The sequence below is a fragment of the Sphaeramia orbicularis genome, chromosome 7 (genome assembly GCF_902148855.1).
Source record: "Sphaeramia orbicularis chromosome 7, fSphaOr1.1, whole genome shotgun sequence".
Taxonomy (NCBI): Eukaryota; Metazoa; Chordata; class Actinopteri; order Kurtiformes; family Apogonidae; genus Sphaeramia; species Sphaeramia orbicularis.
The window spans coordinates 24,582,908-24,600,268 of NC_043963.1; the positions used below are offsets into that span (position 1 = coordinate 24,582,908).

The 17,361-nt window shown below is 36.2% G+C and overlaps 1 long non-coding RNA gene across 4 annotated transcripts; it reads left to right on the top strand.

Annotated features, from left to right (window-relative positions):
- The first annotated feature begins 12,474 nt into the window (after nt 1–12,474).
- LOC115421794 (uncharacterized) lies at nt 12,475–17,095 on the top strand. Of its 4 annotated transcripts, XR_003935745.1 has the most exons (4): nt 12,475–12,621; nt 14,316–14,460; nt 16,156–16,242; nt 17,086–17,095. It is a non-coding gene; the product is annotated as an uncharacterized LOC115421794 (long non-coding RNA). The 4 variants fall into 4 exon arrangements; XR_003935744.1 differs by lacking the exon at nt 17,086–17,095 and having other exon boundaries at nt 12,476–12,621; nt 16,156–16,520; XR_003935747.1 differs by lacking the exons at nt 12,475–12,621; nt 17,086–17,095 and adding an exon at nt 12,686–12,706 and having other exon boundaries at nt 16,156–16,522.
- Nucleotides 17,096–17,361: the final 266 nt, after the last annotated feature.

The following is a 17,361-nucleotide window of genomic DNA, read 5'->3' on the forward strand; positions in this document are numbered from 1 at the left end:
ATCTTCTCTGGAACCTCCTTGCATGTTAAACCTGAGCTAATGGCACAGATGTCAAGGTTTTCATATTCTGTGCCACCTCCCCGCCCCCAAAAAAATGACTATTACAAGTTTTTTCTTTGAAATCCAGTGTTTAGTACATGCATCTTAATATAATTATTCCCATTTTTGTAGAATAGGTTATTTATCTGAGCAATAATTTTTGTCTGAGTTATGACTTAAATGGCTTGATCTCTGCTGAGTTGTGTTGGTGCTTTAGCAACGTGTTGTGATGTACAGAAGTCTACGCAGATCGACGGCTCACGGCTGTGGAGTAGCCATGTGACAGGCTGAAGGAAAGGAAAAAGATGCTGCTGACGTGTTCGGCCCCAGCATGTAGCCTGGCTTAGGGTACTTTAGACAGGACTTGGGGTAGCTGAAGATGTTACAAGTTTATATTGTGGAATAAAGCCCTTTTGTTCTATGAAGATGCCTCATTCTTTCATTTCATACATGGTGTAATTCACTTGCTTTTTTTGAGCTCAAACTTCATGCAAATGCACAGATGAGAATAGGTTTTATTATGTAGATATCTTAACCCTTAGAGAGAGAACTGTTTTGGTGGTGACTTCCAAATAAATTTTTCTTTATTTATCATCATTTGTTATAATATCCTTTGCATTTTTCAGTGAAAATCTGGCATTTTTGTATATTTAGTTTACTGATCCTGTAGATGCTCATAAATGCTCAGAGTTAATTCAATGGTTATATTAAAACATAGAAATCTAGAGAAAAAGAGATTTTTTCAGCAAATTATATCATTAAGTGAATGTAAAACCAATCCTCCACATCCACTGTCATTTGTCAAACATGGGTTTTATTAGTGAATCAGTGTTGCAGAAGATGAGACTACTGACTGAACATCCAAATGGGTCATATCTGATGACCATGAAAAGCAAAGAAACTATTTTACCTGAATTATTTACATGTATCAATAGGCTTAGTGGTTCAGAAGTTATTAAACATTTGAAATCAGTTGCTGGCGACTGTTAAGGTCTTGAAAGGTTAACCAGTGAAAATGACAAAAATACATGGATGTAAACACAAGTATGAGGTAGGGGTTATTTACCTGTAGGGGTTTTGCTCTTTCAGACATTGTCAGATAAGAAAGACAATACCCAGAAATTAATAGAATATTAAAACAAGATTTGACAAAGCTACATAAGCCTCAAATTCGATGCGACATACTAATTTTCCTATGGATTCTTTCACATCCTTCTAAGCAGGAAATTGTCTTGTTTTTTTCCAGGTTTATCTTGCTGACTGGCTAGATGTAGCTTGCCATTCTGACTTAAAAAAACAAACAAAACAGTGTATTTAACACGTGAAACTGTTAAAATAAGCAGTGTGGATCCTCTTCTTCATAAATGGTGGTTGTGCTCTGTGGATATAGGTGTGAAGAGGATGTGAATGACAGCAGAGCGCCAGGAGGAGATCCATTAGTGTGTGATAATAAACCATCTATGTCACATGACAAAGGCCAAGGACATCTATGGAACAGCCATTATCTGCATCCTTAAGGCAGCCTGTCATCCAGCAGCACTGATGGTGAGGATGTCAGATGGCTTAAATTTCATACAACCACAAAACTGCTGAAAATATGGACTGTTTTTACAGCAGGAGAAGCACAGGAGGAACTGATTACATTAAAGACTGAATGAAGCCGAGGCCCGTAACCGCACAGTGTTAATTAAACTTATAGATTACAGATGTGTGTACAGAAAAAAAAAAAAAGCTCCTCGGTTTTGTGATGTTAAAGCACAGAGCTTGAGCGCACAAATATTCAGACTGCAGGCGTCTTTTCGCTCATTTGCTGCTCAGATCTGTTTCTACTCAGGATAGTGTGAAAATAGCAAAAATCACATGAACCTGGTCTGTTCAGTTCTGATGCAGTCCATTTCTACATGTGGTCCTGCATCAGACATAGACCTGATCAGTGAGACCTCAGTCTTAATAGATCAGAATTCATTTGACTTTTATGCTGGGGCACCGCCAGCAACTGTGGGCCCCATGAAAGGTTAACGTTGTGGGCCCTTCATAAAATAAAAGTATCTGCAAATTTGTTGTGTGTGTGTTGTGTGTGTGTGTGTGTGTGTGTGGTGTGTGTGGGGGGGGGGGTGTTCCACCAGGAAAAAATTTAGTGGGAAAAAATTTAGTGGGGGAAAAAAAACAAGAAAAAAATTTAGAGGGGGGAAAAAACAAGCCATAAAAAACCTGCTGTAAAATACTCTTCTTTTTTTTTCTAAAATTCTTGTTTTTAATGCTCTTCTATATCAGTTTCATCTTGTAGAGACTGAGAAATGTGTTCAAACTTTATAATATATCACTACACTCTTACTAAAACAACAAACCTACTTGAGGCCTAAAACCTTTGCACAGCACTGTATAATGAATGCAGCAGTGAAATTAATACTAAACATTATATGCAACAGTAAATGCTGACAGGGACCTTTTTACAGTACACAGAATATAGATAATGTATTCATATTTTAGCATAAAGTAAGGTTTAGAGAGCACAACTCATTTCATAGTGTATATTAGTCACAGTGTGATATAGATTTGAAACCCACATACTTTTATGGAAATCAAACTGTTGAAAATTAAGCCTTTAGGAAAAAAAAACATCAAGTGAAACTATAGTTGGAATTGATTTCCTTCAGGGATGAAACACCTCATGTGAAATTCCTTCACAGGGAGTTAAACACATGATCCCATCACACACTGCAAAGAAACAAAAGCAAGATTTACTGAAAAAAAAAAAAGAAATTCTTCTTCACATTTAATGCATCCTGAACAGATTTCTATCTAAATGATTCCTGTTTTTATTTTCGATGTGAAGGTAGATTGTTCCAGGTCTGATATTACACTAATGTGAAATATCCATAATGAAATGTCTGCTGTCATGATTATAGCTTCAGTGACACTAAAGTCCAAATGATGATAAATATTTAGTAAATCTAATACAATTTGGGCAAATTTTTAACATCTTTAAATGTAATTTACCTTTGAATTTACTATCAAATGCTTAAGATCAATTATATTTGATTATTGTTAAAATACATTGAAATATTGGCATACATGTGTCACTTTGCCACCATATTATTTTACATTCATAGATAAATACAGAGATAGTTTTATTGTAATTAATTTGCATCAGGACAGTGTTTTTATTTTCTAACACATACTGTGTAAATGTTCTGTTCTTTTAATCCAGTCCTCACACTGAAGGGGGAGCCAAAAATCAGCAAAGTGAGAAGAGGAAGTCCAAGTATGATGAACACGGAGGAGGGTTATGACAGCTGAGAAACCATAATAACACAATAAAGAATGACTGTGCTGGGCTACAAATAGATGGTGCCGCAGGAAAGCACATGACCTCATAGAGAACTGACAATGAAAAATGGTGCTGAAGTAGAAAAAGGACAGAAAAGACTTGACTGCTCTGACACAAGGTTTAGAAAAATAAATGATGGTGATTCACAGACATAATTTAAAAAAAAAAAAAGGATATAAAAACTAAATCCTAATACCTCTCTAATCATAACAATATGATCCTAAACGCATCTGGTAGCAACAAAAATAACCCTGAAATGGCCGCCTGATCTAATGTGGAGACAATAATTAAAACACATATATTAGCAGGATGTGACTGAGGCCTGTTCCAGCTGATCTCTGACAGGTCTTCATCCTCATTATTCACAGATGTTTTTGTTTTACAGACTAATGGACGGAGACTGACTGATCAGGGATCAGCTGCTGGACTCAAGTCAGTAGTGAAATTAATGAAAGCTTGGATCAAATGAAACAGATACTCTTTCAATTCACAAAGAGGAGTTTAACGTGACTGACTGGAAATGCAGAGAGCCTCAATGGGCCGGATGGATTTTTTATCATAAATTATAAATAAACATATATCTGAGGCATCATTATACGTCTGATTTGATGTTACTAACAAATCAAAAACGCATAATGTGAGGCTGCGTCTGTCAGATCTGGAGTGTAAAGTACATTTTGGAGGGACTTGATCTGATGCAATATATTAACCCTTAAAGATCTACAACTATTTTCTATGATTGAATGATTTTGTCTTTTTAACCTTTCTCAAAGCTTTTATCCCTATTTATTATAATATTATCATCTACATTTTGCATTATTCAGTGAAAATCATGTACATTCCTGCATTTAAACCTTTATCAGGCAAGTGGCTATTTTTGGTAATTTCTATAAACATTAAATATGGGGCCAATCCCGTGCCTCAGTGAGGCGAGAAGCATGTTGGTTTTTATAACATGATACAGTGACGCAGAGGGATTTATTGAAATTTTGAAGCTGTAAATAGTGAATCTGAGTAGTTCTGGTCAGTTTATGACCTTATAACAGCTGTTTTATTGCATGTGTTTACTTTAGCAAGTGCTGCTCTGATGTTTTATAACAAGAGGAGGGAGATGACAATGTCCAATAACATACAAAGGTTTGAAAACTTTACTTTCAGTGAGTGTCCTCTAAAGGGTTAATTCACTGACCATCTACATGTTAATAAGAGTAACTTCAGAGATTATTATATCAAAACAGAGTAAAGAAGTGAAGAAGTGACTTTTTTAAGCAAAACATATGATTAACTGAACATATAAAAACCACTGTCACAAAAGTTTTACAGATGAATCAGTTTTGCAGAAGATGGTGTTTCTATATTCACTATGGAGACTCTGAACGTCTAAATGTGTCATATCTGATAAATATGAAAAGCTGAGAAACTGCATTTTACCTGAAATATTTACATGTATTGATAGGATTAATGGTTCAATAGTTATTAAACATTTTAAATCAGTAGATGTTTTTGGTCAGTGGTGGCTGTTAAGGTCTTTGAGGCTTAAATGAGTTTTTTTTAACTGGAAAAAACAGACAAATGAGTAAAAAAAAAGGTAATTTTAAGGTACTCTTGAATCAGTTTGATGAGATTGAAGTCAATAGGACAGGAACCGTAAATCAGAAGAAGGAACATTTTGTTTGACTAACATGGCAACGATGTCCTCATCATACATGTTGCATTAGATAATATTTGGAGTCACAAGTCATCTGATGATCTGGTGTGCAGCCACTTGTCTGTCATGAATTCAAGATCCATATTTAGCCAGAGTAATGAGGAAGATATGCAGCAGGACTAACTCATCTAAGGCAGTCCGTCACCAGCTGGGTGTTTCTGCTTCATGTGTGTCTGTGAAATGACCAGAATCACTGAGATGAGACTCACCACCGCTAACAATAGAAATATGGAACTGTAACATAGATGCTCAGCTCAAGGACATATTTAGACACAAGTATGAAACATGATGAAGTAAGTGTGGCTCAAGAATATGAGAAACTGCAGCTCAAACAAAAGCTAAACATACACCTGCTATAACTGACACATTTATACCATGCCAAAAAAGTCTGTGTGAAACTCATATAAGGGATTAAAACTGTAAACACCGAATGAAAACTCTATATCTTTCTTTTTTTTTTTTTTTTTTTTTTTTTTTACTTTTGAAAAAAAGTAATAATAAAAACTAACATTTGAGAGAAAAAAGTGATACAAGCTTGAGAAATTAACTAAAACGCTCATTTTTCATTCTCCATATGGGATTTTTTGTTTTTTTTAATCTTAGTGGTTGGAAGAGTCTTTAAGGGTTCTAAAAGACCCTCAAAGTCAAGTAAGTGTTGTCAGTCATTAATGATCCTCAGATAATAATGTGACAGTCCTTGTGTATTCACTTTAAGATTTCTGGCAGAAACAGTCAACTTTAGTGATGAATCCTAAGAATATTCTTCCCTTAAAGTTCACAGTAGGTCAGTGTAAACATGAAAGTTACTCACCAACCACCTTAACTGTTAAAAGAGTTCCAAAGGTAGAAAAACAGTGAGGAAACAGAATATTAGGAGATTGTAAGTGCAACAAACAATGGCCTATATTATAGTAGTCAATGAATTACTTAATGAGTCTCAAACTAAATAATTATAGTTTACAAAAAATAAATAAATAAAAAACAGAATTGCAGGTAAATGCTTTGTTTTCCCCAAAGTTAATGGTCTATGTTAACAGACAATAATAAATAATAGACAATAATAAACTAGGTTTGCACAGTATTATTTTAGAATCATATTCTTTTATTCTTCCATTTTTAACTTAGAACTTATAAATCAGGAAACAGATTGTATGATCAGTTCATTTCACTGACTGTTCTCTGTGGCCTAGAAGGTTGAAAACTTGTGACTGAGGGGTTGCTGGGTGGATTCCCCAGATGTGCAGTGAGTTTTTATATAATATGTGCCCTTGAGCAAGGCACCACCCCCCATTCAGTCCCAGCCCACTGCCCCCAGTCTGCAGTGTGTGGTGTGTAACTGCACGTTGAAGTGATGGGTTGAAAGTGACGGGTCAACTTCAGTGTGTGTAAAATACAGTCGCAAAAAAAATTATGAAACCACGCTTGTTTTCTTCAATTTCTGTTCATTTTGATGCCTGGTACAACTAAAGGTACATTTGTTTGGACAAATATAATGATAACAAAAATAGCTCATAAGAGTTTAATTTCAGAGCTGATATCTAAACATTTTCCATGTTTCTTGATAATAACCCAAATCACTTAAGTTCTTACATCAATATCTATGGCATTGTTCTGCCAAAAACAGTGCTTTTAGGCATTCCATGTTTTCTTTTCTGTCTGTTTTAGTCACATGATGCACACAGGGGTTAGTACTTGATTGCGTAACCATTGTTTTTGATGACTTTTGAGGGTCTAAGAATTTTTTCCGTGACCCACAGAGAATAACGATTTTTTAATTCTTCTTCTCTGTCCATTAACGGACCACAATCATTACTTTTTTCAAGTAATACGTCCTGCAGGTGCTAAAGGGAGTCAGCACTGTCACCTCATTGCACCATAACCATAGAATGAAGGTTCCAGGTTTGATTCCCATATAGGATTTTGCACGCTCTTCATTTACCATCGTCCAGTTTCCTCTGCCATCCCCTGTCAGTGTTTTTTGACCAAAATACTTGCACGCATTTGCTTTGCTCTTTTTGCATGTACTAGGATGGGTTAAATTCAGAACTTCACTTTACTTTTTACTTTACATAACTAGGATCAACTCCATCTCCTCGTTGCAAATAAAACTTTTTTTTTTCAGCTCCAAGATCTCATCTTCCTTAGATTTTAAAGCTCAGGTAGGAACAAACTTTGTCAGTTTGACCCCTGAGCATCAAGTAGAGATCTGGAGGAGGTGGGGACTATTTTTAGAGGCGGATTACATACACATCTAGCAGTAGTTGCCACAGCAGGCGGGTGAACCTTTGCAGAAATAAAAAGATAGAAACGTAAACGTCACTAATTACTACCGTATGTGTTACTGAGAGTCTGAAATAATTTGGGTCCAACAACAGAGCTTATCGACCCTGAATCTGGATAATTAATGGTTTCAGTTTGTTTCTTGGGACTTGTCAGTAGTTGAGGAAAATATTACCAGACTATTTTAGTTCTCAAGATGAGCACAGGAGCCCTGAAACACTGAATCCATAGATATTCTTTTTCAGTGAATATGTAGCGCCGCAGGTTGAGAAAACTGAGAGAAGGTGATGTGAGTGGGCGACTCTCAGCACTTTATTGATTGTGGCTCTAATGGGACGATGCCGGTTGAGATGTGCAGTGACTCAGACTGAGCTGCTGAGGTCTCTGCAGTGGAGCTCTGTGTGCAGTCAGATTATCGCAGTCAGTGCCTCTGTATAGACTCTCTGCTGCCAGGAGCTCAGTCTGCTCTGCAGCGTCATGTGATCCAAAAGTTAAACATGTGCTGCCTTATCAGATTACTAGCTGAGAGGGATGCAGATCATATGGAAAGTACATGTATTGGAGGTTAACACTGAGTATACACCATATCACACATGACGCGCAGACACTGACTTTCCTCGATACATCGATAGAAACATAGATGTACTTATGATCCCCAACTGGGAAATTACAGTGAAGTACCATGACAGGCAATAAAAAGTACAAACATACAACACAAGAGCAAACACACTATACATAATAAATTAGAAATATAAAGACAGACCTGGATTAAAAAAAAGAAAAAAAAAAAAAAAAAACTGGATAATTAACCCATAAAGACCCAAACAGCCTTTGACAACCAAACCTATTTACTGATCTAAAATGTTTAATACCTGTTGATCCACTACTCCTATCAATCCATGTAAATAATTGTGTGTAAACTACAGTTTGTCATGTTTTCATGGTCATCACGTATAACCCATTTGGACTTTCAGAGGCTCTGTAATGAACGTGGAAACACTGTCATCTTCTACAACATTGATTCACCAATAAAACTCATGGAGTTGGATCAGTGACAGTGGATGAAGACACTTTGTTTATGTTCAGTTATTAATATCATTGCTGAAACCAAACCTTTTCTTCAGTTCTGTCTGTTTTTGATATAATAACCCTCAACTTTAATCTAACTTTAATGAACATTTACATGATCAGTGAATTAAATATAGGAAAATACCTGGTTTATACTTGATAAAATACAAAATACAAGGATAATATCTTAAATAAATGGTGATAAATCACTTAAGAAAGGTTAGATATAGAGTAAATTTAATTTGGGAACAAACCTAAAAGTAGCATTGGGTCTGTATGGGTTAAGCTGTAAGGTGCAAAATAAACTGCATATTCCGTCTGATGACAGTGCAAAATAACACCTACGTGCATAAGATAAGAGCTTTGTATAATCTATCAGACTGAGGCTTTGGAAAACATTTATTCTTGACCCCAATTAATAACTTGACAAAGTGTTTATACACCTGCTGCCTGTGTCATAGTTTTACTTCAAAAAACCTGAAGACAACAACACAGGAATGGGTCTTTTTATATAACATGGTCTGCATCAAAGTCCTGTTTTGGATTCGACTTCAAACACTGAAAAAGAAAAAAATCACCTGCAAACCTCAGTTCTCAGTGCAGCTGTTCTACTTTTCATTGTTATAAAATGGGTTACTCTATGCACTTTATCTTCTACACAGTGCTTTCTGGAATGGCCACTTATCTTAATTTCCTCTCTGTTTAGTATTAGTAGATAAAATGAGATTAGATTAGCTTTATTAATCTTCAAGGGGGAAAACTCATTTGACACCACTTCACAACACAAAACAGCAATTTTGTAATGTTACAAGCAATGTTAATCTTATATATTAGAGATTTTTCCCTGCCATTATAAGGCTTACATACAAGCCATTTTAGAGCAGCACCTGCAGTAAGTCAAATTAATGTAAAATCAATGTGGAGACCATGAAAAATAAATGACATTTCCCCCGATCTATTGGTTGTAGATGGTCCCCAGTGGACTTCTTTTACAATCTTTTTGTTGTTTATTTATTATCTTCTCCCAGCTTGTCCAGACATTTATACACAAATGTGGTAATATGATGGTCCAAAATGATGATACTTAGTATTTTGTAATAAAAAATTAAAGGAGGACTCCCGTATTGTTAAAAAAAAAAAAAAAAAGCAGTTTCCAATCAAATTACTCATATTTTCTAAGGAGTAGGCCCCCAAATCCCCATACCACATGACACGACAGCACTACACCCACAGACAACCCCGTATAAAGAGAGAAAAAGAGTTTAAATAAATTAACAGTATAAATTACATGAGAAATGGCAACAAAAACAGTACGAAACTAGAAAAGCACTCAGAGAGCGCAGACCTCTGCCAGGGCAGATCAGTGCCCCCCCCCCCCCCAATCACACCAAAATTAATCATTTGTTCCTTGTGCCAGTATCAACATTTCCTGAAATTTTCATCCAAATCTGTCCATAACTTTTTGAGTATCTTGCACACGGACAGACAGACAGACAGACACCAGACACAGCAAAAACCTAACCTCCTCGGCAGAGGTAAAAAGTGTGGGCTGAGGCTTTGGTTAATAATGCCTCCACTTTTAATCTTGCATCTTATTTTAACATGAGGGAAACGTCCAAATATCTTTAGTCTCAGTTAACAGATGAATAAATAAAAGGAAATATAAACCATAGAATATGTCTCATATCCTTCCTCCCCTATTTCAACCAGAGTCTCACTCCATCATCTGTTTTCATATTCGTGTCAAACAGGTTCTTCAGTTCCTCATTAGAACAATTCCGCAAATTCACCATCTTCTGTGAAACAGTGCTGCCAGTTTAAAGACGTTTCCTCTAACAATCATACAGATGATGTTTTTTTTTGTTGTTTGTTTTTACTCATAATTTGCATCTTTAAATACAAAAGGAGAGTGCAGGGGGAGTTTGTTGGTTCTTTATAGGTAGTTTAGACTAAATATTTTCAGCATAAGACCCCCAAAAATCAAGTTATATCTACTTAGAACCAAAAAATTTACTCAAATAAATCCATGAATTGCCATGATGTACACATTTTTTACAGATTGTACACCATCAAAATAGTGTCAGAAGGTTTATTGTGTCTTTGTCATCACCTCTACAATATCATCTTCCTCTTGTTATCATCTTTTGCATCATTTCTGTCTTGTTCATTTCTGGGATTACAGATTTTCTGAATTTCACACATGGATAAACCAGAAAACACACCTCTACTACTTTAATTCAAACAATAAATTCACATATTACATTTCTGTTGTGTAGTTTACACTGACAGATGGTGACCCAGTAAAAACATCTGCAACCCATTTTGGGTCCCGACCCTGTTTGGAAATGACAATAAAAATTTAGACGATAAACAAGATAGACATAGGAACTTGGCAATAATAGCATCAACAGACAATGTTTACAGTTCAGCAACACCATTTCACAGGATTAAAAAACTGGAAAGTTTTTATTGTTTTATTCAAAATGTACAAATGTCCTCTTTTTTCTGCTTGACTAAGTGTTAAACAATCTATCATGTGATGGTAAAGGTTACCTCAGCCTTTTTTGCACATCACTGAAGGTGTTTGGACATACCTGGCACATGACTGCTCTGCTTTGCATGTTATAGGTGCCTCATATTATGTTTACATTTTGTTCGGTGTCTAGATTATGTTTAGGGCTGCAAATATTGTCTTTTTTTTAACCTTGCTATTTTTTTTTTTTTATTACCTGGTGTTATTATTGTGTTTGCTCCTTGTTTGTTTTGTGGTGCTTACTGGCTTATTCTCATATACAGTAGTGGAAAAAAATTTTTGGACACCCTTATAATTTACACAATCTCAAGTATTACCCATGAATATTTTTGAGCAAAAAAAAAAAAAAAAAAAAGTGTTTCAAGAGGTTTGGCTGCATCAGAAAGACACAAAGTAATGAAAGTGATTTTTTTGTCTCTCAAAAAAAATGACAAAAACTAAATTCTTGAGAGTTTCAACATGTCATGTCCTGGATGTGTTTCATTATCTTGGTACGTGCAGAAGGAAGCATGGGGGTTTGGAGAATGGAACATTACTTGGCAGAGTTCAATGACTTAACCCTTGTATGGTGTTTGGGTCTGTGGGACCCATTTTCATTTTCATTAAAAGTAAAATGAGTAATTTTTTAAAATGATTTTTCCATATGTCTTGATTATATTACATTTTACAAAAAAAAAAAAAAAAAAAAAAAAAAAGAGTAGCACTTTAGACAAGGCAAGGCAAGACAGATTTATTTGTACAGTACAATTCATACACAGGGCAATTCACAGTGCTTTACAAAAATGGAAAAGAGAGATTAAAAACACACAATTACAATTAAAACATAATCAATAAAACATAATAATAATCAATTAAAACAAAGTAAAAGAGAAGAGACAGAACCCTTTCAGTTGTTTTTTTTTTTTCAGTCTTTTATTCATAAATGTGATCTAGCAAAGGCAAAAGGCAAATATTAAACATATTTGCTTTTTATGTTGCTTGTAATTGGGATGAAGTAAACATCTGTTGAGTATTTAAACATAAAATTGTTTGATTATGTTGAATTAAAAACCCATAAATGCAGAAGGGTCCACCAGACCCAAGAACACTGGCTGAATAACAAAAATATGAACACCACACAAGGGTTAATGCATATATCGCAAATGCGTGGAGCATCAAAAAAATTTTCACTGTATGTGTAAAATCGAATGATATTAAATGCCCTTTGAATTGTTTGAATCTTTGAAAACTCTCACCGCAGATGTGAATAAAGTGAACTATTGTGTAGGATGGATGCAGACACTGAGGTGTGTATTTTGAGAATAGGCTATATCAGTCCGAGAGATGCTCCATTTTTGCCTTTCTCTACCTTTGGTGTTTGTGTGCGTTTCATCGGTGCCACAGGTGCATCAGTTCCTCCAGAAAATCTGTCTTTTTTTAATGGGACAGTGTGTTATGCCTTATTTATGTAACATGTTGCTTGTATCTCCCTGAACAGAGCTGGTTCCTGATGCCTTTTTGACAAGAGGAGGATGAATCATGTTTTTGGCTGAAGAAGCTTGAATCGTACCTTAACCTGGATAGCTGTGATAGGCTGATGCTGATCCAATCAATAGCAGCTGTCCCTCCCGACCCTTCCGTACATTCGCCCAGTGTGATTTAGCGCACACATAGCGGAACACGGTAAGTGCCTTGAGAAGCTTTACCCCGGAGAGAAATTAGCACTTTAGAAGCTAATTACCCACGCAGTGACTTCATTACTTTTAAGGTTGTTTCCTAAATATGTCCTGATCTGCGATGAAGCATTAAAATCATCTCTGGCACAGTGATAGCAGAATAATTTTGGAGTAAAACATATCTTAGCTTAACGTTACAAGCTAACCTTAGACGACTGGGTTGACGAGCTAACGTCAGCTAATGACTAACGAGTTGTCGATACAAACATGGTTTGCAGTTCAAGTTTAATTGAAGTCTGATTGTTGCCTCTTTCGTTGTCTATTTTCTCCTATCTTTTACATATGTTGGTAGAAACTCCGTAAGCGGCTCTAATCTCGTTAAATGTCATATAAATGGAGGTTTGAGAGTTTATCGGAATGCTAACTGGCTAGCTAACTTGTAGCCCTGGTTGAAGCTAGTTAATCAGTTAGCTACTACAGTAAAGGGTGTAAAATCTGAAGTGACATTTATCCATTTTAACAATATTTATTTTTGTTCCAAATTTACACTGGTTAATGCACTACTCGAATCGTCCCGCTCGTCGTTATCTTCTCTACGTTTACACTCCAGTAGGTAAGCTAACATTGGCCAAATGTTGCTAACGCTAACTGTGTGCTAGTCTTTAGGTTGTCCAGCGTTAGTCGTTATTTAGCTAACTAGTGTTTACAAACAGCACCGACCTCTCAAATCCAACATTAAAATTATATCAATTTCCTTTGCCACTTTAACACCGGGGACTTTGTTTATTTTAGACACTGCAGCAGCCTCAGTCTTTTACATTGGGGAAACTAATAGCCACACCCTTCCTTTCGAAATCAACTACGCTCCAAATTAGAACATAAATAAGCACTTTTTATCTAATTACGTCATACACTATCATTTTATTGTTCGTATGTATGTCTACATACTTTTACATACTTTTGGGGTTTATTAAAATATGTAAAGCTTGTTTGTGCTCTTCTGCTAAGTTAAAATCCATTTGCCCCCTTCTGGCTCTGTCACTCATTCACGCATCGAAACACTTCAAGTCTATAAACTGTTGACGTGAACGAAGAGATATATGAATTGTTTAACTGGGTAAAACACGCAACATTTAACTTACTTTTTTATTTTGTTCCTAGGTGTGGCTTTATTTTATGTTGTTTGTCTGTTGATCAGCAACAAGTTGTTCCAGGAATAAGTAAAGTTTTGTTATATAACATGTGACAACTTGCCTCCTGACTGCATGGAAGTAGGTCCCACAGTGGGTAGATTTGCTAGGAGAAGCCATCAGTCATCAGCAGTGTCAGCTCACTGTGAGTGACTGCACAGGAGCACAGCAGATATAAACCCCTATGGATTACTTTAAACTACTACTTTAAATATTCCCACTTTATTTTATTTCATTATTTTTTAAGATTACTTCAGTTACGTTTGAGGTTTTATTGTGATTGGTTTAGCTTTTGTTCATTTCTCCATTAAGTTTATTTTGTGATTTGTCCCTCAGCTATTTTGTAACTCATTCACTTTCAATCTAACATAAACTAAATGAATCAAAGTGTATTTTCCAAAATAGTTTGTCTCCCTCTCTGACTGAAGAGTGAAATTTCAAACTATCAACATTAATTCTCCTTTATGTTTGCTGACCTGAACATAATTATTTAAGTATTTCTATATTTTAGGTCTGGTTCCCTGAGCATTATAGCCTAGTTCATTGGCTATCAACCCCTCAGCACCTGTCCGCTGACATCAGTGTACCTGAGGATCTGTTGGCCCTCCCCTCCCCAGATGTAGAGGGAGTTGTCACCTGCAGCAGCCGTGTACACAGTAGGTGAAGTTTTCTTGTTTTTATAGGTAACAGTGTGTACAAAGTACACTTTTGTGCCTATGTTTTGTTTTACATTTCATTTGTAAAGTGTACAGTGTGTCACTAGCTGTCACCATTGCACCTTCCAAACAAGGAAACACTCTCAGCAGTAAAAAAAACAAAACAAAAAACCCCCCCAAAAAAACGGTGAGTAGGATTGGTGAAGGTTGCTAGCTCCAGTACATGATACTTCAAACTGCAGTGCTGGCTCATATCTAATCAGAGGAAGGCTTAGGTTTCTTATCTGATGTCAAAGCTTTGAAGCAAGACTTGTAAAATGTACATGAATTTACATTTTGTGATTTCCTTTAACATAGGTATTATGCCAGCTAATGCATGAGGTACATGTTGGCGTCACCCCCTCACCCTGTTAATGATCTTGGTGCCGTGGTCATACATGCTCCTCTGATCTCTGTGTTCTGTTTGTATGGTGTACTTGAGAGGAGGAGGGTCATTACAATGGCCCTTTGTAGAGCGCCTCGTGTGCCTGTCTCTCACTGTGGGTTTCTGGTGGTGCTTCATACGTCGTAGTTAGAATTGCAAATGCCAGTTGAGTGTGACAGAGTGGTTGTTGTATGTTTGTTTCAGTGTTTGACAAAGGCCTCACAGACCTAGTGTGATGAGGAAATTGAAAGAGGTTCTCAAATAAGATTTTGCCATGCATCACCCCCTCTTTGACATTTGTACATCAAATGAATGAACAGCGCATTTGCATTTTGGAATAGCAATTAAAATATTGCCTCTTAAAACACTACATTTGTACGTGTTCATGTCTGTGAACTGAAATGCCACACAAAGTATTACTAATCAGAACAGATTCTCAGGTTTATACCTCTTGATATTCGTTGGATATTCACCAGTGGATCACTGACTGATTTCATGCATCTCACATTGTCCCAAACATCTTTATGGCTGTGACAGTCACAGTACATCTTACCGCTGTTTTTTTAGGCCATGTATTCTGTCTAAACTGTGTCAGGTTGATGAAAGGTCATTCTCTGTGGCAATTCTCCTCTGTAATGTAATGAGATTAAGTTATTTGCAGCACTCTCACCTACTGACTGTGTGGTGTCTTTCCATTTTCAGGATCTTTTTTTCCCCAACACATTTTGAGTGCTGTGAGCCTTTTGAGTTTCATTAAAGTTTCTATATTAGAGGGACTTGGTGGAGTTAAGGGACCAGTCTGTGATTTTTCCTCAGCTCCTCTGTATTTTTTTCTTTTCAAAAAGGGGATACACCCCTATCATATGACAGCAGAGTCCCATGGCAGTGGGTGTGAAAGAGAGCTCATTTTTGGCAGTGAAATGACAATTTGATCTGCTGATGTCAGTGACAATTTCACTGTAGTAGATTCTCTATTGACAGGGCGTTCACGCTGCTATAAGTTTGGTTGACTGTATTTTTTAATATGTATTGTAGATCTTGCTGCGGGTTGCTTTTTAACACTATTACTGAGCTCTTGCACTACATGGGTTTAAGTGAAAAGTTGTAATAGTTGACCCACTAGGCATGTGGAGTATATCAGGATATATGGATTATTCTTTATTTTGCTTTGGCACAAGGTGATTATGGTGAGATAAACATGTAGATATAAATGACCATTATTAAAACTTGGCTTCCCTCTAATTGCTTGTCTCATTCTTACTTTTTGACAGACTTTTGTGCTGTCCAGTGAAGTTGCCCACCATGCGTGAGTACAAGCTAGTGGTGCTGGGATCAGGAGGTGTGGGAAAATCAGCATGGTAAGTGATGTCTTCAGTCACGGGCAGGATTTATCCACAACACTGACAACTGAGTACAAATGTGTTTATTATGAGTATTGTCATTGATTCTTAATAGTTAAGGCACACACTGCATTACTGTGAGAATAAACAGCTAGAGTCATTTTGAAGAATATAACCTTGTTAAGCAATTTACAGGGTGGGGAAGCAAAATTTACACTGAACATTTAGTTGTTTTTTCTCAGCAGGCACTACATCAGTTGTTTTGAAACCAAACATATATTGATGTCATAATCATACCTAACACTATTATCCATACCTTTTCAGAAACTTTTGCCCATATGAGTAATCAGGAAAGCAAACGTCAAAGAGTGTGTGATTTGCTGAATGCACTCGTCACACCAAAGGAGATTTCAAAAATAGTTGGAGTGTCCATAAAGACTGTTTATAATGGAAAGAAGAGAATGACTATGAGAAAAACTATTACGAGAAAGTCTGGAAGATACTATAAAGAAGAATGGGAGAAGTTGTCACCCGAATATTTGAGGAACACTTGCGCAAGTTTCAGGAAGTGTGTGAAGGCAGTTATTGAGAAAGGAGGAGGACACATAGAATAAAACATTTTCTTATTATGTCAATTTTCTTGTGGCAAATAAATTTTCATGACTTTCAATAAACTAATTGGTCATACACTGTCTTTCAATCCCTCCCTCAAAATATTGTAAATTTTGCTTCCCCACCCTGTAACAAAGTAACTGTAGGAGAAATCACTACAATAATATCCATTCTTTTGGAATATGAAGTGGTTGCTGATATTACAGCTTATGTAAAATGTTAATGATGTCCTCCCATTGTCATTTTCAGACAGTCCAATTTGTGCAAGGCATTTTTGTGGAGAAGTATGACAACAGAGAAATCCTACAGAAAGGTAACGTGTTATATAGAGTAGCACATTGAGCATGTTAATTGACTTTCTGAAGGTGCATCTGTCCAATGCAAGTCTGTAACCACTTCTTTTGTAAAACTTGACTTGTTCCAACAGCAAGTTGAGGTTGACGGGCAACATGTATGCTTGAATTCTGGACACAGCTGGAACAGTAGTCAAATCTTTTTAAGTGTCATTTGGTAGCTTACAGGATG